Here is a 24,447-nt window from a genome sequence, read left to right on the forward strand (position 1 = left end):
TGAGTTGCCATCATACAATGAGTATATCTGGAATGTGGGAGGTCCTATAGGGCAACTTTTAGTATACCAATATTTGTGATTATTAAGTCAATGGAAAACTCCAGTGAACTCCAATTCAGGTAGGACTGCTAGTAGCCCAGACCCTTCAGGAAAAACATTTGAAAACAGACAAAGAAATGTAACTAACTACAGAAAAAGAACTGTAATCTTTTATGAATATTTTTCCATATGTATATACCAAATATTTTGTTTTCCTCCTTCTCTTTCACTTCCTTATCTAAGATATGCTATGTAAAATTAACATCATATTTCAATATTTAAGCTATAAGATATCAAAGAGTGATGTTTGAATTAGATGGTAGAAGGATAAAGATCACTCAACATAAAAAGGATTTTTATTCTCCTTTGCTGAAAGGATTAACACAGGGATTGGCAAACTATGGCCCAAGGGCTAGCCATCTGCTTTTGTAAACAATGTTTAGTTGGAATATAGCCACATTCACTCAGTTACATATTATCTATGGCTACTTTCATACTACCATGTTAGTACTGAAAAGTTGCAACAGAAACCATGTGGCCTGCAAAATCTAAAATATTTACTATTTGGACCTTTAAGAAAGAGTTTTATGACCGCTGGGTTAGCATGCTACTGCTTTTGTGGGGATAGTTGTATTGTGTTAGGCAGACGCATGACTTCATTATTATCTTTATTTGGAGATTAAAAATGGAGATAAGCATGGGTGCCAAGTTGACAAAGGACAGATTGTGATGGCTTCATAAGGTGTCATCTTGGGCAGACTGAACTACATTTCTCAGAAATCCCTTTCTTGTATATTTCCAGTTAGGTTGGATTACAAGAGAGATTCTCATGGGCAATTTGGTGAGTGTAAGTGAAGCAATAGCATACTTTTTTGTAGTTTACATATACTGTCTGCTGGCTTTCCTTGGTGTGGGACCGTGGCCAAGACTGGAACTACTCCATCTTCTCCTGGATCTTTTTTCAGCTTCTCTTTCATTCAGAGGAGTTATTAGATGTTTGCATTCCTGTTGTGATGTTCACTATTGATTGCTAGTATGTACTCAGTGTATGTGTATGTGTGTGTATGTGTATGTGTGTGTTTAGCTCCATGACAAAAAGCTGAGACTTCTATATGACAAAGGTCAGAAGCAAGAACTGTCAATGGTTTTAGCCTATCCTCATATGCATCAGCTTGTGCTCTTCCCACTTTACATCCTGACTGTCCACCCTGAGGACTTGAAGTTCCAGAATCAGATGCAATGACAACAACCTTAGCCAGATACTGCAATTGCATCAGGTCAATCTTCTGTATATATGGGTGACCAATCTGTTATGTACAGATATTTTAATAGAGGAACAAGTTCTCTCTAACCCCTAACTGATATGCCCAATAATCATTTATAAAGGTTAAAATATTAAGTAGGCAGATTTACCTTTTTGTTGTTAATTTCTTTATTTTTTAAAAAAGATTTTGTTTCTAAGTAATCACTATACCCAATGTGGGGCTCAAACTTACAACACTGATATCAAAAGATGCATATTCTACTGACTGAGACAGCCAGGTGCTCCTTCTATTGTTAATTTCTAAGTCTTACTGGATTTTGTTCAATCAAAGTGCTTGTATGAATACTGCCTTTTAGAGTTTCTGAAGGTTTTCTTTATTACCTAATACATTGTCAGTTTTTTAAGCCGTTTCCACATATGTTTCAGAACACTGTGTACTCTCTGTTGAGTTCAATGTTTCAAAGAACTTGTTACTATGCTATATAAATTCTGTATATGCTTAGTTAATTTTGTCTATTTGATCTATTTTTTTAAAATGTGTTAACGTCTTTAATTATGACAGTGGCCCTGTAATTTCTCTTTATATTTCTGGCATTTTTGCCTTATACATTATTGAAACTATATTGTTAGGTACATAAAAGCTCATGACTAATATAGCTTCTTCATGGGCCATACATTTTATCAATATGAAATACCTATTTTTGATCCCTTTTAATGTTTTTATACCACCTTATTACCTGTTGTTACTACTTAATTAGTAATTGAAATGATATGTAAAATGCTTAGTGTCATGCCTGAATAATAGTACAGAGGTAATAAGTGGTAGCTGCTGCCATCATTGTTATTATCATTATAATAATTAATATTCTGGGTTCGACTGTGTACAGGTTGTCTTTTGGGGAGACAAAGAGGAAAAGAAAGGACTGAGAGACTCTAGGTTAAGAAAAAAAGCCACTGCCTCACAGGCACTGAGTAGTGATGCTTAGGGCTTCTTTTTCCCTGAACAGGGTGATGGAACTCCAGGGAAGAGAGGCCCTTAGGCTTGGACAAATCACCAGAAAGTCTGCCAAGAGAGGTCTACTAAGCAGCCAAGAGAAAATAACAGAAACAGATTTTCTTGTTGGATTTTCGCCTTTCTGCTTTTGAGGCCCAGCTGAAACCAGGGATGGAAAAAAAAAAGCAAAACAAGATCAGACCCAGTAGTAGACATGTTTCTGTGGTTGGAAGGTCAGATTAATCTCTTCTGAGGTCCCCTAAGACTTGGGCCCACATAGGCCTATAAAAGCAATGCCCAAAGCAGTGATAATTCTCCAACCAGTGGAATTCTCACCTCTGCCAAAGTTAGATGTGTTAAAGATTCTCTTCTCACTGCCCCATTCCTTACATCTGCATCTGTCAGATCTGCCCTGCAGTTGGGTCCATTTTTATTTTATTAGATGTCCTCATTTCTATTGTGATGTTCACTATCGATTGCTAATTGCACTAAATGTGTGTGTATGTTTATGCATGTGTATGTTTGCCTGTGTGTGTGTGTGTCTGTGGGTGTGTCTGTCTGTCTGTATGTATGTTTTTAGAACCCTTAAATCAGGGTAGCCTTGCTAACTGGACACTTGATTGTTTAATATCCTTTGACTCCCAAACCCTGCCACCTGCCTGAAATTCTTTACTTCTTCACTTCTTTTTAACTTGCTAACTGAAATTCATAGAATCACAAAAGATTAAATCTTGAAGGTACCTTAGAGATTAATTAGTGCAAGGATCTAATTTCACTAAAGAGGGAAGTGGAGTCCAGAGAGGTCAAGTGATTTTCCCAAAATCACATAACTAGTGAGAGGCAGCCTGGAGTGTCTGTGGGTGGGAGAAAGTACATTCTAGGAGGTAGGAATGGATAAAACAGAGGTTGACAGGCACATGGCCTCTGCTGTTCTGGCCCTACTACTAACAACACAACACACTTTTAAGAGAAAATCACAAGTGCAATAGCAGCACAGCAACAACAACTACAACTCATCTGTACTGTGTTAGAAACCTACCATATACATTGTCTCATGTAAGCTCACTACATGAGAAGTAACTATTATCAGTAGCATAGTGAAGATAAAATTGGGGTGAAGAAAATAGGAAAATGCATGGAAAATAGATAATATGTCCTTAGGAGGCTGCTGGATATGCTGGTGGTGTGTCTCGCCCTCTTCCAAAGAGAACCACAATTTTGTTCAGGTTTCTTTGTTCCTCCCACATCTATATGCGTTGGGGAAGATGACCACACTCCCAAGGTTTGGGATGGCTTCCGATTGGCTTAAGAGTAACTCCATTTCTCTGGCGCCTGGGTGGCTCAGTTGATTACGCCTTTGACTTCGGCTCAAGTTATGATCTCACGGTTAGTGGGTTGGAGGCTCGTGTGGGGCTCTGTGTTGACAGCTAGCTCAGAGCCTGGAGCTTGCTTCAGATTCTGTATCTCCCTCTCTCTCTGACCCTCCCCTGCTCACAATGCCTCTCTCTCCCTCTCTCAGAAATAAAAAAAAAAAATTAAAAACAAAAGAGTAACTCCATTTCCGGGGCACTGGGATGGCTCAGTCAGTTAAGCATCTGACTTCAGCTCAGGTCATGATCTCATGGTTCTGGGTTTGAGCCCTGCATTGGGCTCTGTGCTGACAGCTCGGAGACTGGAGCCTGCTTCGGATTCTGTGTCTCCCTCTCTCTCTGTCCCTCCCCTGCTCATGCTCTGTCTCTCTCAAAAATAAATATTAAAAAATTTTTTTTAAATAAGAGTAACTCCATTTCCTTGGCAGTGAGTGACTTGGGAATGGGCATGGGAGGCTACTTGGGCCATTTTGACGGAATGAAAAGCTACGTGTGTGGTGTAGTGTTCAGGAAAGCCTTTCTTTACTCTTCTGAAGAAGCACTGGAACCTCTTCCTTTGCTACTAGAGAGGAATGAAGAATCATGCAGTTCCAATTCCCACAGGACCACAGCTTCAGGATGAAGCTGACAGAGACAACAAATCAGAGAAGTAGAAAGAATCTGAGTCTTTTAGGATCTCACTGAGTTGCTAAAGCAACAAACCCTAGAGCTTGTCTTACTTTTGTATGTGTAGTTAAGTGAGCCAATATAGCTCCTCTAGAGACCAGTTTAGGAGAATTTTCTATTACCTTTAGCGCCCTATAACAGGGACAAAGGCATGAACTTCATAGCTGAGAATAAATTCAGCTTACTTCTGTAAGGAATGACTCTGCTGATCTTTCTGGTACATTTAAATATTTCTCTCATCAATTAATATAAAGCACAATATGAAGAAGCTGTATGAAATATTTTTCTTATAGATCCTTTAATCCACTATCAGAGTCAGCATTCCTGAATGGCCTCTAAAGTGGGCTAGCTTTGTGCCAGATTATAATCAAATCCTGGCTCCATGACTTTCCAGTATATGACCTTAAGTAAGTTAATTGGCCCCTCTGTGCCATAGTATCCTCGACTGCAACACTGGGTTAGTACTAGTGCCCACTTCACAGAGTTGTTGAGAAGATTAAATAAATTAATACATGTAGAGAGGTTAAAAGCTTATATAGTAAAGGCTCAAAATATTTAAGTATTTTTATGGTGAAAAGCAGAAAGAATAATCCAAGAGACCTAATTATTATAAATAATAAATACTACAAGTAATATATGCTAATGTGGTTCTGATATGTTTATTAATATATTACCTATCATGTGTCAAGTATCTGGGTAGGTATTTTACATGTGTTTTCTCTAATTCTGATAATAACTCTCCGAAGCAGGATTGATTCACTTCCTTTACAAATGAGGAAATGTGTTCACAAAGGCTAAGGGATGTGGCCAAAGTTACATGGTCACTGACTGCAGAGCCAGGATTTGAACCCAGGTGTAACTCCAGAGCCCATTCTCTTTCCCCTAACATGTAGTTTCCCAGATCACCTCTTAGTCAATCATACTGGTGAGGAACAATGAATTTAGGGTGGGAACAACCCTAAGAAAGAGCAGAGAAAAGAGTGCAAACAGAAAGTCAGGCACAAAAGAAATAGAAGTGTTTGGAGATGGGAAAAGGCTCAGACCCACATTGAAGCTATACCCTGAATGCTGTGCATTTTCCCAAATGACCAGAATTGCAATAGAAGGGGCTGTTTCCTCTGAGCGATGTTTCCCAAGTCTGAGAAGATGGGATGCACTAGGAATTCTTCCAGCCTTGCCATTTGAGAATGGAGAAGCAGGGAAAGAAGTGAAGGAGGTGAAATTAGAAATTCAAATGGTAGCTGATGAAATCACTTTGGACTCCACAGTTATTAACCCCAAGTTGGCTCATTCCTCTAAATCTTGAGCTCCCTCTCAAGTGTACTATACATTAAGTGCCAGAAAGTATTGATCTCTCCTTTTATACAGCTAGTACATCTCTTCACCATTGAAATGTAAAGAAGCAATAAATGCTGAATGAAATATTTCTTCTGGAAAGACCAATAGTGAACACATTCTAAAGATGAGGCAGCAGTGATAAGTATCTTTCCGAAAAATGGAGACCTCTTGTAGGAAGACCTACCCTGGAGGATCTGCTAGGGATTTTTTTTTTTTTTTTACTATGGGGATACACCCCAAGCACATTCACTCAAATAATAAACTCTGATCTTGTCAGAATAGATTGCTGCAAAATGTTCCAGATAGCTCTTTAGAGCTTCATTTGAAGACCTTGACTTAAGTCCAAAGCAAATCTCTGCTTTAGAGATGTATTGGTAGAATGATTAAGTGTTACATGGTATTCTTTGCAGAGAGGTGTTCATTTGATGAGAAATTGGGAAAAGCTTTTTCATAACATTATTGCAGCTCTTTGTAAAAGACTTTAGTAAATTCTGGCTTCTCTCCTTGGTCAGAAGTTGACCATCAGTAGTTAAGATAATTAGTAGTATATAAAACAATGCTTGCAGTTTAACTCAACGGAGGGTGGGAATGGAAGAATGCAGGGCGAGCAAAGACAAATGCCAGATTTAATTGCCAGGGGCTAAGTGAGTATGGTTGGTCTCTGAATAGGCCATAAGCCAGGCAGTAATCAGAATGATTTAATATACAGAGATTTTGGTGTTGCTAAATTTTTTAGAGGATTCCTGGGGTAGAAAGAGATGCATAGCCTGCTAAACCCCTACTTGATTTGCAATCTTTTAAAAGATAGGTCTAGTGAATAAGAGTTTGACTTACATTACCTCTAAAGTGAGTTCTAGCACCTCACTCAATTACTAGAGCTAGATGATTTCACAATGAACAACACTTAGAGTGGAGACGTGATCAAGTATACCAATGTCACAGGAACAAACTGTGAATCTTCCCCCTTGTTTTCGCCCATAGATCTGAAACCACTTACTGGGTAAATGTGAGAAAAGCAGAGAAAAGCACACACTCAAAACATTCACAGGCTCTTCAACACTGACCCTGGACTTACACTAATTTATGGGGACCCAAGAAATATAAATGAGTGATTTATCTAAATGTTAATATACTATGACTAGATCCTGGCTTGAAAGAAACAGCTGTAAAACACTGTAATCTCTATGCATAATTCCTAACTTGAATATAAAACAAATTTTCCATTCTCCTACTATTCTGAATAGGTGTATTTGTGGTGTTTAAATTCAAAATTTCTTTCATAGGTTGTAGAATATCAATATGAAGCTGTATTAGACTAAAAGAAGAAATGGGCAACACCCAGATATTCTGAATGAAACTTTGGATTGTCTCCCTTCAGAGAGGAAGTGAGTACATTTTTGGTTATTATGCAGAAAAGATGCATTGTATTTAGTAGGAGTGTGTGTGTGTGTGTGTGTGTGTGTGTGTCTAAGTATGGAAACAAGGGTGCATGTGGATATTGAATATTCAAAGGAGTGAGTGGTGGTATCTGATATTTTACAGAAAAATTAATTTCTTGCTTAAAATCCATTTCTGTTGCTTGTAAACAAACAAAAAAAACCCAACTGATATACTTCCTCACGTCAGAAAGAGTAACAGCAGCCACAGGATGAGAAGTAAACTCCATCATACAGACTGACATCAGAGATAGAAACAGCAATGGCCATCAGTGATGATGGAAGATTTTGCTACCAACTGAAGACAGTAGGAAAACTGCACCAGTAGCCATGATAAGGATTAAATAAGTCAACCTTTGAAAAGCACTTACTACAGTGGCTAGGTAGTAAGGACCATACAAGTGTTGTTCAACAATAATAAATTAAAGAGTGCTAGCCATATGGAGGAGGGCACTTGTTGGGATGAGCACTGGGTGTTATATGGAAACCAACTTGACAATAAACTAAGAAAAACAAAGAGTGCTAGCAAGAAAAACTAAATCGCATTTAAGTTTGGGGGGATTTCCACAAGGAAAAACAGGGAATTGGGGAGGTTAAATATCCCAGTACTTCTGTCATGATCAGTTAGAGCCAAAGATACTCTTGCTACCTCTGAAATGGTTATCCATGCCTTAGACTGTCTTCTCCTGGCAGACAAAGATTCCTCACTCCATCCGACTGCCATCACCTTAGTCTACCTACCATCATTTCTGCCTAGATGGCTGCACTATCCTAATTGCACTATCCTATTAATTGTTCCATGTAACTTCCACTCTCAATCTCCCTACAACCCATTTTTCACATTGCAACCACGATAAAAATTGAAAGTCTAACTGTGACATTCTCCCAAATGAAAATCCTCCATCGTTTCTGCATTACTGATGATAGCCAATGTCTCACTGCTTTTATCAATTCTCCCTCTAATTTTGTAAAGTTTTCTTCAAGTGACCACACAAAAAGAATAGCAGGGTCTAAATATGGAGCATATCTCTAGTGAGTTTACCATTCCTAGTGAAAAACAACATCAATAAAATTAATCTAACATCCATTTAATGACATACATACTAGTTACTCTGCAGTGTGGCAGTTAAACATAATCAGACTGAGTGCATTAGGGATCAGGGCTCAATGAAAAAAGCAGACCACCTTGAATATTACAGAATAAAGGATCTATTATAGAAATAAGACCTTTCAGAATTGGGGGGGAAATTGGAAAGCTGGAGCCTAAAATACAGAGTTAGAGGATGAGAGAAAATTGCTAATCAACCCTCCTGACACATTGGCATGATTGAACAAGTTACAGCCTACTGGGGAATTTGGGGACCCATGCACATCAGCTGCTGGAGTGGGTCTGTGAAGAGTTGGTGGGGAAATCTATAGTAAGCAATTGCCTTTGCACCTGAGGGCAGGCCTGGGTTTCTGTTAGTCAACAGTGTCAGCATCTGGAAAGAAGAGCTAGACATTCAGTGGGGAGGGTCAACCTAAGCTAGAACACATCAGCACTTCTAATGTCTCTCATTGCATTCAACCACAAGTTTCAGAGAGTTACTGCTGTTTCACTTCTGCCTTCTAAATTGTGCACATTTTTTATTTGGACAACTTTAACACAGAACCATTCAGGGAAAGAGATTCTGGACAAAGTTGTTCTAGATTAGCCATGATGATACAGTACAAATTCATTACACTCAACAAACATTTAGATAAATGACTAATTTATATTTCTTTTAAGCCATTTAACCAAATTGCTAGGTTTTGCCTTCTTGTTCTGGTTCATGGACTCTTTATGCAGGAAAAATTTTATTGTTTTCTCTGATTTTAGATATTCATTCATCATCACCACAATCATATTCATATGCACTGTCTTAGTCAACTTGAGTTGCTGTAACAAAATATCATAGATTACATGGCTTTAAAAAGCAAACATTGATTTGTCACAGTCTGGAGGCTTGGGAAGTCCAAGATGAAGGTGAATGCACTTTCAGTATCTGTTGAGAGCTCTCTCTTCCTGGTTTGCAGATGGCTGCCTTCTTGCTGTGCCATCACACAATGGAGAGAAGGAGGACTCTGGTCTCTTTCTCATAAGTACACCAATCCCATAAGGCAGTTCTATTTTCATGACCTTGTTGACAACCCGCTCCCTCTCAAATGCTCCAATTCCAAATACTATCACATTGGAGAGTAGTGTTTCAACATATGAATTTGGCAGGACACAAACATTCAGTCTGTAAATGCACATATTTACATGCACACAGACACACACACCTACACACACACACCAGAAAGTTATGGATGTCTTTAAGGTGTGTTGTAGATTGGGTTTGCTAGAAGAAGATCCTGAAATGGGGATTCTTGTTCAAATGATTTGTTGCAGGAGTACTCTTAGGAAAGAGCAGTGAGAGAAACAGGTTAGGGTAAGGGAAGAATATGGTCTCAACTGGATGCTAGCTTAAATCTGAACCCCTGGAAAAGCTTTGGAGCATAAATTGCACCAGCTAGCCTCATCTGAAGGCAAGGGCACTGGCTCTTTGTGCCCTCATGCCAGTCAGTTAGTGGCTGAGGTCCATTGGTGGGGTGATGGGTGGATGCAAAGCATTTGGCTGAGGCCAGTTCTCCAGAGAGCAAGAAGCTGTGAGAGTTATAACCCAACACTTACTTTGTAAAGGGGATTGAGTGAGGCCCAATGTCATCCACTAAAAGGTGCTTTAGGAGCAGAAACTTGTATATAGACTGTGTGGGAACTCAGCCAGCTGAAGCAGAAGGCCCACAACAGAATCTTCTGTTCTACTCCCTTTGTTTCTGTTGTGACCTGAGACATGTCACTGATTCTGTAGGAGTTTGGTGTCTTGGGTCCTATTTCTAGATATCTCTCTGTAGCTAAGTGCCTGGTTATGGAGGCTACATTTGCTGTTGAATTCATGGTTCCTATCTTCTCTCTTGTGTTACTGGCCTCTGGTTGTCTGGGGCTCATGTTTGGATGTCCACTTCTTTTTTATTTTTCAATTCTTAGAACAATATTAGATTTATAGAAACAATTGAGAAAATAGTACAAAATTCCCACAATACTCTCAGACCCAGTTTCTTTTTTTTATGTTGTTTTTTTTTTTTTTTTTACAAATAGTTTATTGTCAGGTTGGTTTCCATATAACACCCGGTGCTCATCCCCACACGTGCCCTCCTCCATGCCCATCTTCCCCCTCCCCCCAACACCCATGAGTCCTCAGTTTGTTCTCAGCATTCAAGAGTCTCTCAAGGTTTGCCTCTCTCCCTTTCCCCCATCATTTCTCCCCTTCTTCTCCCCCATGGTCCTCCATTAAGTTCCTCCCAATCCTCCTATACGTGCAAACATATAATATTTGTCCTTTTCTGCCTGACTTATTTCGCTCAGCATAACACCCTCATGGTGTTGGGAGAACTAGACAGCAACATGCAGAAGAATGAAACTAGATCATTTTCTCACACCATACACAAAAATAAACTCAAAATGGGTAAAGGACCTGAACGTGAGACAGGAAACTGTCAACACCCTAGAGGAGAGAGCAGGAAACAACCTCCTTGACCTCCACCGCAGCAACTTCTTACTTGACACATCCCCAAAAGCAAGGGAATCAAGAGCAAAAATAAACTATTGGGACGTCATCAAGATTAAAAGCTTCTGCACGGCAAAGGAAACAACCCACAAAACTAATGGATGTCCACTTCTATTTCACTGCCCATCAGGGTTCTCAGGCTCCCTCTACCCTAGAATCCCACCTCCCACCTCAGCATTGTTATGTGCAACATAACATAATCACACCCATAAAAAGAAAGTTTCCACACATAGGTGGTCTTTCCCTCATTCCACAGAACTGCCTCTGTGGTTTGCTTACTTGCTCTGATCCTATCATTGCTCTCCTTTTTTACTCAGTATTCATTATTTATTGCTGTGTAACAAATGATCCACAAATGTAACAACAAACATTATCTCACCATTTTTGTGAGTTGGAAATTTGAGAGCAGCCTAGGTGGGCAGTTATGATTCAGAGGGTCTCATAAGGCTGCAGTCAAGATGTTGGCCATGCATGCAGTCACGTGAAGGCTGACTAGGTTGGAAGAGCTGATTCCAAGATGGTGCCCTCACACAGTCCATTTGGCAGAAGGCCTAATTTTCTTGCTGGTTACTGGAAGGAGGCCATGATTTCTCACCACATGGAATTCTCCATAGGGCTACTTGATTGTTCCCAGGACATGGTAGTTTACTTCTCTCAGAGTGAATGATACAAGAGCAAGTGATTCAATGTCTTTTAAGACCTAGTCTCAGAACTTATAGACAGTTACTTTTGTCAAAATTATCTGTTAGACATGAGTCATTAAGTCTAGTCTATGCCCAAGGGGAGTGGAATTAAGCTCCATTTCTTCAAAAGAGAAGTATTAAAGAATTTGTGGACATGTTTTAAAACCAGTACACACACATCACATTAGCAGGGCCCTTGGGCAGCTGTTCTCTAGTCCTCACCCACTCAGGATACCTGCAGATCTGAGGTAGCAGATTCTGAACCAAGCGAATGAGATTTACCTCCATGAAGGGATGATTACATGACCACTATTCCAGGACATCTAAGAATTAGTGAGAGGAGAGGGAAACACAGTGAGGGAAAAAAAGGAAAACAAAAATGGTCTCTGGGGTCAGATAGATTGGGTTTCAAACCTTCACTTTGACATTTCTACCCTAGCTTGGATAAATTATTCTATTTAAACCAATAAATGTTTTTCAGTATTAACTGTGTATTAAGCAGTGCACTAGAGAGTGGGGATAGAGTGATTAAAAAAATTCACTTTTGTGATGCTTATAGTCTGGTTAATCAGACAGACATTAAATAAGCCATTTCAATTGTGATGGGGGTTATGTGCTATTAGAGCACATCCCAAGGAGATTTAGCCTTATCTAAGGAATAAACAAAGACCTCCTTGGAGAAGGGACATTTTAAGTTGAAATTTGGAGGATGATTAGCCAGGTGACAGGAACAGATAGTGCAAAGGTTGTGATGTACCAAACCCTTGAACTTCTAAGGAGACAAAAGAAAGTCAGAGGGGCAGGAATATTGCTGGTGAAGGAGACAGTGGGGAGAGATGAGACTGGAAAGCTAGCTAGAGATACTATTCTTGAGTCTCAGAGGCCACATTAAAGATAGGGACCCATATCTACAGGTTCACAACAATGGTTAGGCCAACTGTTTTTAATGTTCCACTAATAACTTGGAGCAAATCATTTATTCATAGATTCATTTTTAAAGTTTTTTGTTTTAATTCCAGTATAGTTAACAGACAGTGTTATATTAGTTTTCAGGTGTACAATACAGTGATTCAACAATCTTATACATTACTCCATGCTCATCATGATAAATATACCCTTTAATCCCCATTCCCTATATCCCCCTTCCCCTAATCATGAGTTCATTCTCTATAGTTAAGAGTCAGTTTCTTGGTTTGTTTTGCTTCTTAAATTCCACTTATAAGTAAAATCATATGGTATTTGTCTTTCTCTGACTGACTTATTTCACTTGGCATTATATTCTTTAGCTCCATCCACATTGTTGCAAATGGCAAGATTTCATTCTTTTTTTCTNTTGCTTCCATAATTTGGCTATTATAAATAATACTGCAATAAATATAGAGGTACATATGTCCTTTCAAATTAGTCTTTTCATATTCTTTGGGTAAATACCCAATTGTGCAATTACTAGATCTTAGGGTAGTTCTATTTTTAATTTTTTGAGGAAACTCCATACTGATCTCCACAGTGGCTATGAAGTTTGCATTCCCACCAACAGTGGATGAGGGTTCCACTTTCTCCACATCCTAGCCAACTCTTATTGTTTCTTGTGTTTTTTATTTTAGCCATTCTGACCGATGTGAGGTGGTGTCTCATTGTGGTTTTCATTTGCATTTCCATGATGATAAGTGATGTTGAGCATCTTTTCATGTGTCTGTTGGCCATGTGGATGTCTTCTTTGGAGAAATATCTGTTCATATCTTCTGCCCATTTTAAATTACATTATTTGTTTTTTGGGTGTTGAGTTGTAGAAGTTCTTTATATATTTTGGATACTAACCTTTTATTGGTATATCATTTGCAAATATCTTCTCCCATTTCAACTATTGATTTTCTAAGTAGAGTTGTGGCTTGATGAGAGTTCTACAAAACTTGGAAAATGAGTTAAAGAGGGACAAAGGGGATGCCCATTGGTGGAGCACTATAGGAGTCTAAGTTGGGAAGTGATGGTAGCAGGAGAAATGAGAGACCATTAGAAGAATAACAGATAGGGCTTGGCCAATGACTATGGGCTGGAGACAGGAATCAATGAACACTGTCCACAAGGCAGATTTTTTGATGGTTATGGTGGGTGATGAATGAGTGGGTGCAGATTATACATTCTGCTTTAGACATACAGAGTTTTAGGGACTTGTGAGATATGAAAAAAAGTGTTGAAAAGGTTTGGAACTCAGAGATGGCTGGGCTCTGAAGGCAGCTGTGAGGGTCTAAATATAAATGCTGCAATTATCTTCCTGAATGAATGAGATGGCCATGACTAGAGTATAGCAAAAGTCCAGGGAACCCTCATATTTAAGGAGCAGGGAGAAATGGAGCCCGCAAAGTTCCCAGAGCAGGAACAGAGATGAGAGGAGAAGGAAACCTGGGGGTGGTGTAAGGTCTGAGCTAAAAAATGGTGTTTCTAGAGGAAGCGTTAAGTAGAATTAACTGTTTTAATTAGGATAAATATAATCCTTATCTCATAGGACTCTTGTGAGGATTAAAAGAGATAACATACACAAAAAATATTTTAGTAATTCATAGAGGTTTATAGTATTGGGTGTTCTTTTTAGCAGAGAATGGGAGTGTGGTAAGGGTTGGGGGAGGGAAGGAGGCCAGAATGTTCCTTCTGAAGTAACTTCCTAACACCTGACCTATCTAAAGCAAACTTGCAGGCAATTATTGACATTTGGGGCCACCAGCCTTTGATACAGTGCACTATAACTTTGGAAACCATGAAAAACAGCCCTGCTCTCAAAAAAAAAAAAAAAATCTCTCTGCTTAGTATTGCTTAAAAATTCCTTCCAGGGAAGACCTTCAAAGCCATTCTATTCTATAATAAAAGGTTTTAAAATGCAAATACCCAGGACAGTTACCACAGCAATGTGAAGGAGAGAGTTAAATATAATTATGTTATCAGATCACCCCCTCCCCTCTTTTTTTTTTTTTTTTTTTTAACTTTAGAAACGCACCCAGAGGCTGGAAGGAGCAAGGAGGGGAGGGAGTAGTTTGGTCACTGAAGGAGAAACAAGAGAGATGGGAGACACCCAAGGCGAATTTCACTGACTTCTCAGTTTCACAATTATGCTTTAGGCAGGATCTGTTTATCTTTGCATCTGTCCAGAAAAAATACAACTTTTGTGCACATGTACATTACATCTCTCTGGGTAGCTGGTGCTAACCCTTACCTTAGCAGGAAGAATGCATCTCTCCCGTTCCACTGGAGTGTCTTTTTCTCTGGCAAATGTTGGTGACCTAATGTCTAGAATCTAAATGCAGATTCCCTACCCTGCCTAATTTAGAGTGCTGAGGATGTGGAGTGGACCCAGAAGTTACCATGCTAAATCAGTTCAGGGATCACTTAAGTTGGTCCTTTGGGAACGGTGCACCTAGGAACCCATCCTGGGAAACTGACTTTCACTTTACTTTTCCAGTAAGCACTCAGGAATGTGCCAGGTTATTAGGTTTACTTGAGCCTGGTGGGCAGGCATGTCCTAAACTAGAGTCTCCAGAACAGAGCAGAAGGCTAAGAGAGTGATGAACCCCGCTCTGCTCCCAAGGAAACAGGGAGAAGGAACATCTGAATACATGGATGGGCTCCTCAGGCAAACCTGTGGTATCACAGCATGCTCAGCAAGGCAGCTCTTGGGCACTGAGGCCAAGGAAGCCTCTGTGAAGCCTGAAAGATTGCTGGGTCTCCATTTGTTTAATCTGTAATTGGCAGTGTCCTTTGTCAGGGCCTATGAGGATATTTCTCAGTCAATCACTGTCATATGCATAATCGAGCTATTTCTCTATACAACCATTCCTTTTCTAGGGACCCTACATGTCCTTACAGTATGTTAAATCCAGGAAGCTGTTTATTACCATGGGATTCTGAATAATTAACTGAAGATGGCCCTTTAATTCAACTCGATTGTATTTGCATCTATTAAGCACCCATTATGTGCACTCTGATTGGAGGTCAAAGGAGCAGAGTAGTCCTTGCCCTCAAGAGGGCTTGTCTCAGTCCAGTTGGGAGATGTTAGGCTCAACTGGCAACCCTCTCTCAATGCCACACTTCTCTCTCCACATGCCTATCTTCTCCACTACCTGCTATGCACCCCCCTCTCCCAATCCCAGCTCCTGGACTTGCAACAGATCTTCTGAAGGAAGCTCTGGGGAGCTTCAGGCTCACCCTGGCAGCTGGTCTGCCTCCTGCCTGAGCCCAGCTCTGGTAACCAGATGCTGGCGCCATCACCTCTGTGCCTCAGTACTGCCTTGGACTCTGCCTTGTATCTGTAGGACAAGCCTCTGATTTTTCCTCATCAGGAGCAATGTCATCATCTCCCCATACCACGCTGGCATGAACCACCCCAAAACACAATTACATCGTGTAGTGCTAATGTCGACCTGGCTCACCCCTGTCTGTCACCCTTCTGCTCTGCCTGCAGACTGAATTTCTGATGTCTGTAGCTGGGTCTAGACTCTTTGTATGTGACTTACCCTCCTGTTCCCAATTCTAGTGAACAGACCTAATTCTAGAATTTGCTCCTTTAATAATCAGTCCTACCACATTTCAGTTAATCATAGATGTGCAGCTGTTTCTTGAGCTATGTCCGGGAAAAGGGAGTTTAAAATAAGACAACAAATGCAAGACAACGTGCATTTGTTCAATGGTGTGGTACAAATGTTCAACGGTGTGGAACAGGGCACGTGCACACAAATGTGCAACATGTGGTACAAGGCACACACAAAATGGAATGACTCCAACTAAGAGTACACTGCGTATTCTGCTGGATCAGACCTGTGTCTGCTAGAAGAGGAGTTAGACATCCAATCATGAGGTTGTATTGTCTCTCAAGATGCTCCCATAGAGCAAGAGAAAAGAGAGAAGAAAGAACAGCAAAACGCTGAGGTCCTCATCCAAAAGACAAACAAAAAACCAAGGTGGCTGGCAAGCCATGCACTAAATTCCAAGCAAGTAAAAGATAATTCCACCCACCGACTGGAAGAATGTTGGTCCCATGACTACTTAAAATGCAAAGTCAAAATAGGAATTCATTAGACTTTCTTCAGGTTTCCTGACTTGGTTGACTATCCTCGAGTCATCCAGACTAGAAATCTGGTGTTAGAGCGAAAATGAAGACTGACTCCAAAGACTGAGCACGAAGTGGAAGTCACTATTGCCAAGCAGGGGACGAATCCAGCAGAGCCTAGGCTCTGGGGAATGAAGTTGTAACAGGTCACAGAGCTTCCTGTATTGTGAAGGCAAAATCTCTGAGAGCTGCTGACAAGGACTTGACAGAGGTGGATTCTGTCGTGCGCACGAAGCACCCTTTTTGGGATAGTGACACTTGGCTGCTTCTGTTGTGTGTCTCACATGCTGAGGAGGCTTACAGCATCCGCCCTCCTCCTCCAGCAGGCCTATACTGCTGTCAACATCCGAGGTGTGTGGTCAGGATGTGTTGCTGGGAATCATACTATTGCCTTTCTCTTCCACAGACACCTACATCAACTGATAACCAAATCATTTAATCACCTGTGTCTCTTCATTTCTCATTTGTCTCTTTCCTTTTCCATCTTACTTGTGCTGATTTAGTTTAGTCCTAATTGCTTCAGATTTTAGCACACATCATTGTTTCTTTTAAGTCCAAGTGGCCCTGGCACCCCATTGTTTACACATTCTCCCATCACAGTACTTGGTTTGTGGCTCTTGTCTGTTTATCAGTCTATCTTCCTCTCTTGGACTGTGAGAACATGGATGCTCCCATGTCCTAGTTTTCCTTATAAGTTCAGAAACTATTATAATCTTCATGTCCAGTAGGCAATTAATAAATGAAAGAGAATGAATGAAGACCTATTGGTATTTCTTCACAAATTACATCATCTTCACATCATATGCGAATAGAAGGAGTGTGTGTTTTAAACTGAGTTGATGATCTCATATATATGACTCAGCTCATCAATAATCCTGGATGGTGATGGTAGGAAGATTTTGCTATGGGGTGAATAAAGAGTATTTTTCCTCATGAGCCCTATTTCAGTCTGTCCTGTTTATCAAATACTTGGGCATTCGATTCTTGTAATTTATGAGTTCCTATATATTCATCTTCTGGGAAAATTCACAGAACATACTTGCAAATGGAAAATAATTTGCTGGTATTTTTTCCCCCTTTTTGGCACACGAATAAACGGAATGTTCTGACAACTTCAGTATCTCCTGCTTTGCTGACTGCCTTGCCCAATATTTGTCTTCAGCAATTTCACTGTAGTTATTTTTTTCTCACAAAGAAATACGTTTCTTCACATTTAAGAGGCACAAATTGTTGCTCCCACTTTTCAAAGAAGATGTGGTGTTTCCAGATTTAGAAAGACACTTCCAGCTGCCAGCTCTGTCAGACCCTGCCTTGGCTGAACGAGGAATGTTTCTGTTTTTCTTAGGCACAGAAAAAAAGTAAAGCCCCCAAATTATTTAAGTATCTTTTGGTTTAGTTTAGAGGCCAAGAGAGGCAGTTACATGAAAATCTGGAGGAATGAGCTTGGGTTGAAGACTTGGACTCACTACCAAATGCCGTGCCTAGCTTTGCACAGATGGAATTAGTCTCTGGGCCTCTGCTTCCTTGCTGGTATAACAGAGAGGTTGATCTATATGGTTTTTGGAGTCTGTTCTAGTAGTAAAGTTCTATGATTTGATGTATTATTCTCCTCTATTGCTACATAAGTTTGGGTTGTGTGTACCCTCTCTAAGGGAGGAAAACTATGGTTTATTGTAATGAAGTGGCCATGGACAATGGGAATGGATTTTTTGACAAATTTTGACACCCTGTTCAGGACATAGGGAATGGGTAACATTGGAAAGGAAATGAAGAAAGTGTGGACCAGGGCTTCCTCTCCTCTCTGGGAAATGAATCTGACTGCTTGTGGAAAGGGCCTGGTTTGGGGTCTATCTTGTGGCTGCTTTGGAACCTCTACTGACCTGGTCATCCAGGTTCCATGGTATTCCTTAGCAGGGGAGGGTTTTTGGTATGTGGACATTTCCCTAAAGGTCTAGATCACTGGTCTCTGAAACGCCTGAATTTGACGAGGCTTTGCGAAAGAAGAGTGTTCTCATCCTCTTTGAATTTCCAGCAACCACTTCCAAATTGGCAGCGAACTTCAGAATCAGTGGTGATTCCTTGAGGTAGAGGACTGGTACTGGACCACTGGTTTTGGTGACAGAGTAGGCACACAAACCTCAAATCTTTCTGCCATAGACATCAGCCACAGTATCACTTTTTTTTGCTAAAGAGTTTGAGGGACTCCCTGTTTTCAGCAGTTCTACAGTGAAGCCACAGCTGCAGCAATGGTGGTGAAGGATGGTTTCTTCTGGCAGACAAATGGATTTTCTTTGAAGTGATCTGGGTAGGCACCCATGGGTTTCTGGAATGTATCACAGACAGAAAACCCCAGGAGAGGAGAATAGATTTCGTGCCCTTGGAAGGGGAGTGCAGAATTTTATTGATTTGGATATAAAAAGGAAAGATCTCATGCTGAGCTGCAAATGGGTGAAATAGGACATTTAAATTGTACCATATTTAGTTTCTCCCACAGATTACAGTTATTCATTAAGTGCTTTTTGGCTGACTGAATAAATGAAACTCATGTCAGAAAGAAACTGAGGATAAAGGAGCTCTGCTGGCCATTAGCTGTTGGTCTTGATTCATCCTCTAAGGTGCAGCTGGTGCTAAACAATGGGCAGAGTTTCCAAACAGTAAATGAAAATTGGCCCATTTCTTTACTTTGAGGTTTTTATTTCATTCCTTCATTCCTGTGCAGATGCCAACCAATCTGAAGCCTCCTCTTCATTTTCTTCCCACTTTCTTCCCACTTTCTCCCTTCTCTATACTCCATTCTTTCATCTTTCTTTCTACAACCCTGGTCTTCCACATTGAAAAACTGGTCAGGAGGAAAGAATGTTGGGATTGAAGGAAACCAATCAATTTCTAGATTGAGCTTGAGAGAATTCCTTTGTGTATCCCTGCATACATACACCTTGAGCCCCGAGATGGTGAACAGACAACAAATTCTAAGGACATGGAAAGCCTTCAGGGTGCTGAGTCAATTTAAGTCTTAGGGTGCCTGGGCACCATACACAGGGAGTTCCAAGTGCAGACTCTTTTCTTAGGGTTATCTATCCTGTAAAATGAACTATTGCAAGATTTAGTGGCTTGAAACAACAGCCATTTTATTATATTTCACTATTTTGTTGGTTGGAAATTTGGAGTTCTTAGTTGGGTGATTCTTCTGCTCCACCTAGAGATGCCTGGATTTGCCCAGGGTATTCAGTGGCAACTGGTCTGATCTGAAGGGTTCAAGATGGCTTTTCTCACATTCATGGCACATAAATGTAAGTGGCACTGACTGTAAGGTTAGCTTGACAGCCCCCCTTCACATAATCTCAGGGACTTTCCACATGGCCTCTGCAGCAGGGTAGCCAGAATTCTTATGCAGCTACTCACAGCTCCAAAAGAGCAAGGAGGAAGTGGCCTGTTCTCATAAAGGCTAGTCCCAGAACTAACACATCTTCTTCAGTGTACTCTAATGGTTAATATTATATATCAACCTGACTGGGCCATAAGATGCCTAGATATTTGGTTAAACATTATTTCTGGGTGTGTACTTTGAGGATGTTTCTGGATGAGGGCATTTGAACTGGAAGACTGAATACAGCAGATTGCCCTTCCTAATGTGAATGATTACCAATCAATCTACTGAAGGCCTGAATCTAACAAAAACGCAAAAGAAAGAAGAATTTGCATTCCCTGCTTGACTGCTTGAGCTGAGACTCTAGCAGTCTCCTGCTTTCAGATAGGGATTCACACCATCAAGTGCTTTTGGTCCTTAGTTCTTTGGATTCAGAATAGAATACCACTGGCTTTCCTGGACCTTCAACTTGCAGATGATAAATATTGAGACTTCTTAGCCTCCATAATCATGAGAGCCAATTCCTTGTAACAAATCTCTTTCTCTCTATAGGTATATGTACTCTATACATTAGATTCCTGTGAAAACTCTAATACAACTGTTTTAGCTTAGAATCAAAGGGAGAGGAAATAGCGCCCATCTTTTTAAGAGAGGAGTATCAATGAATTTGTAGCCATCTTTAACCTACCCAGGGGTCTATAGGTTGCATGCTAGTGGACACACAACTGGGATTACCCTCTGCTGGGAATCAGCAGAATGAGGACCTATGATTCTTTGTGCCAAGGGATACCTGGCATGGCAACATCTGGGTCCACTGAATCAAAACTGTGACCAGACAGAATGGAGCAGAGGCTTGTGTGCTACTGGTGTGACACTAATATCTGCAGAAGGTTCTGGCTCTGGTTGCCAAAGTTGAGAAGAATTTTGAAAGTGTAATCCCTAGAATTAGGCTCTTGGATGATTTTCATTTTATCTCTGAACTGTGTTTCCTCATGTTGGCAGTGACAGAGAGGAAACCTGGATTCTTAGCCTAAATTACTCTTCAGTGTGACCTCAATTCCTTCATTTCATTTTTATACTGCTAAACTCAACCCTACTTTTCAATAAAGCTAACAGATGCAAGAACTGTTGCAAGGATAGAGTGCTGGACACTTTGTGCTTTATCTCCAATCGTCTTAGTAACTATGCATGTTCCATGTGCTAGCCCCATTTTGCACATGAGGAAGAGCAGCTTAGAAAGTTTACACAGAAAGGGGCACACTTGCTATTTGAACCAAGGCCTGCTTGGTTCGAAATCCTCTTTCCACTACCCCACGTGATCTGTGGAAAATCAAAGAACCTTAGTAAACATCCATATTGGATTGCCCAAGAAAGCACAAAGCCGACAAGGCTAGATTGACCAGCCCGCAAAAGGTCACAAGCCTAGTATACTGCATTTAGCCACCACCCCCATGGAGTCTACTGCTGGGCCACCAGCATGTTTTCATTCCAGCCACATCCCTCTTTGAGGAATCTTGAGATACATAAAAGCATAAAGGTGCAGAGTTATTTGTCCTTTTTCAGAACTATTTTCTTTTTATAAAATACCTCTTTGCTAAATTCCTTTGAACAGATAGCCCTACTAGGGTATTTAAGGATGACCCAATATGCAAAGAACCGTGAAGAAGAATCACCTTGATATTATTCCCTTCTCACAATACCCAACAGGGTTGGTCTGGGTTAGTCTGGATCTTTGGAAAATATGGTGTGAAAGGAACTGGGGAGGTTGCTAGTAAGCCTGGAAGAGTCAGGCTGCAATGTAATCTAACCCTCTAATCAGTGAGGGTGAGCAAAGGGAGGATGGTGGAGGTGTCCTAACTGGCTATGTAGTCTCAGGAAGGTTCAGTTTAGCTGCTAGAGAGTCCTTGAGTCAAAATTGGTCATCAACTGAGTCTGTATCTTCTTGAGGAATGGGACTCTCTCAGAATTCCTGTCCTGCTCAGTTACTGGCCAGGAGTGGCCTGTGGATTATAGAGTGTGGCCATTGGGTCCTTGGTCCATTGAACACTCCCGAGTTGGAGGCTTATGAGGTATATTCTCATGGCTGCCACATTAACAAAGTTCTGAGCATACATAAGATGCTTAATAAATGCATATGGAAACATGGTGTCCAAAGTGGTCTTCTTTTTTTTTTAATTTTTAATGTTTATTTTATTTTTAAGAGAGAGAGAGAGACAGAGAGTGCATGGGAGAGGGGCAGAGAGAGGGAGCCACAGAATCTGAAGCAAGCTCCAGGCTCTGAGCTGTCAGCACAGAGCTCAAGGCAGGGCTCGAACCCATGAACCACAAGATCATGACCTGAGCCAAAGTCGGATGCTTAACTAACTGAGCCACCCCAGTGCCCCCAAATCATTTTTCTAATACTTTGTGCACTTCCTACTTCTGTGCTTTCACTCAGAACTTTCACAGAGTTTCTCAGAACTTTCCTGTTTTGCTTGTTCTTCCCTTCTGTATCTACATCCAGGAGCCAGCTCAGCTCCCAACTCCAAGATGTCTTTTCCAATCCCCACTTCCAGAATTAATCTTGTGAATAGTATCCCCATGATACTATCTCTATATTTTTATCATTGAATCTAATATATACTGACACACACTGGATGTATCCATTTGTATATATGAGGTCCTGGAGACCTAGGGTAGGGTACTGCTTTTTGTGCCTCCCCACAACCTCCAGAGCAATCTAGTGCAGGGCTTTGCACATAGTAGGTGCTTAATAATTAGTTGTTGAATTTGGTGAGATTCTTGAAATAGGATGTACCTGAATATATCCGTAGGAAGAAGTAGTAGCATAGTTCTGCCCAGAGTCTCTTAAAAAAAAACTTGAGATAGTGTGTCCAAAATTGACCACCTTATCATCTCCCTGAACTTACTTCATGCCTTCTATTTCAGTGCCCACCACCCATGCTCTAGTCCCTAAGCCAGTCAATCTTAACATCCTCTTTGGTTGCTGCCCTAGGTCACACCCTGGCTTATGGGGCTACTTTAGAAGGGACTCCTTGATCTTCTCTCCATCTCTGAAGCTCCCATCCTCTCTCACCTGGACTATTGTACTGGCTTCTTTGTGGCCTGTTCTGATGTATGCTCTCTCTCTCTCCAAGCCCTTCCATTGTCCTCAAGTCAAGCCTGGGACTAATGTGCAGTGAGTAAGATGCCAAAGGCACAGAACTTAAGGAGACACTACTCTCAGTAGCATGGAGGTGCCAAGAGCAAAGTCCTCCTTAAATTGCTCCCTACATGCCTCACTCACTGTGTTCTGGTCCTGGGCTTGCCCAGAGTCCAACTGTGATAATTACTTTCCTTTACTGAAAGTTCTTCTAGCAATCTTCATTGCAGTAGATCCCAACCATGTCTGTGCATTGCCTGCAGACTTTGGTGAAAAGAGACTCTTTGACCCCACCCCAGATTGAATCAGATTGGTAGTAGAAAGGGTTCAGGAATCTGCATAGCCAGGTTTGGGAATCACTGGCTTATAGGGCAAAGTCTAGATTTTGGAATAACATTGATGCTTTCTCCCAATTTGGCACCTGCCTGTTACTGGCTTTACATTAAGTCAGTTTCTTCTTGGCAGACACTCGATAGGCCAATTATACAAAATCTCTCATGGACCCAGGTATTCCCTGCATCTCTGTGTCTCCATGCCTTTGCTTGGGTTTCTCCCTCTGACCAAAATGCTCCTCTTGGTCTTGCCCATTCTCCTAGGCAAAATTCTACTTGCTCTTTAGGATCTACTTCAAATGTCATCTCATCTCTGAAATGGTTTGGGATATTTCCTCCTGCCCTTTAACAGGGTATTTCCATCTCTGCTTTCATGTGTTTTACTTATAACATCAGTAGCACATCTCATGCTGTGTCACGTTGGCTCTATGAGGGCCCTCCTCCCTGCCCAGGTCCTAGGGGTCAGGAACTGCTTATTTATATTGGATATGTAGCACCTCACACCTTGCCTAGAGCACAGTGAGCATCTATTAGTTGTTTCTTGAATTGACTGGAAATAAGTATAACTAGTTAAATTTAACTTTTCATAGCACCTAACATAATGCCTCGAACATATGTCTTTAAAAATATTTTTTGAATAAATAAATGAACAAAGGAATAAATATGGGCCAGAGCTTAGCATCACCATTGAGTCACTTCAAGGGAACTTGTGTTTTGATATCACACAGTAGAGCTCAAATGTCAGTGTGCATAAATAAGAACCACCTAGAATGTTATTAAATGTGCAGACTCCTGGCCACACTCCCAGAGACGCTGATTCAGTAGGTCTGGATGGGGCCTAGGAATTTACATTCGTAAGAAGAATCTCAGGAAATTCAGGTGGCCCACAGACAATGCAGGAGACGCTGGGTGTTCTTCAGCAGGTGGTGTTCACTCCCTAGAGGGATTCTCAGACCAGCTGTATTGAAGTTCAACCCTCAATGTTAAAGACATTGTGGAGTGTCATCGGGAAGATATGGAAAAAGCAACAGGCCCTTTGTGGCATCTGATGGGTTTCAGACTCTGGGAAGGCTAGTCTTAGGACAGTCATGAGAT

Source organism: Crocuta crocuta, unplaced genomic scaffold (assembly GCF_008692635.1).
Source record: "Crocuta crocuta isolate KB4526 unplaced genomic scaffold, BGI_CrCroc_1.0 scaffold118, whole genome shotgun sequence".
NCBI lineage: Eukaryota > Metazoa > Chordata > Mammalia > Carnivora > Hyaenidae > Crocuta > Crocuta crocuta.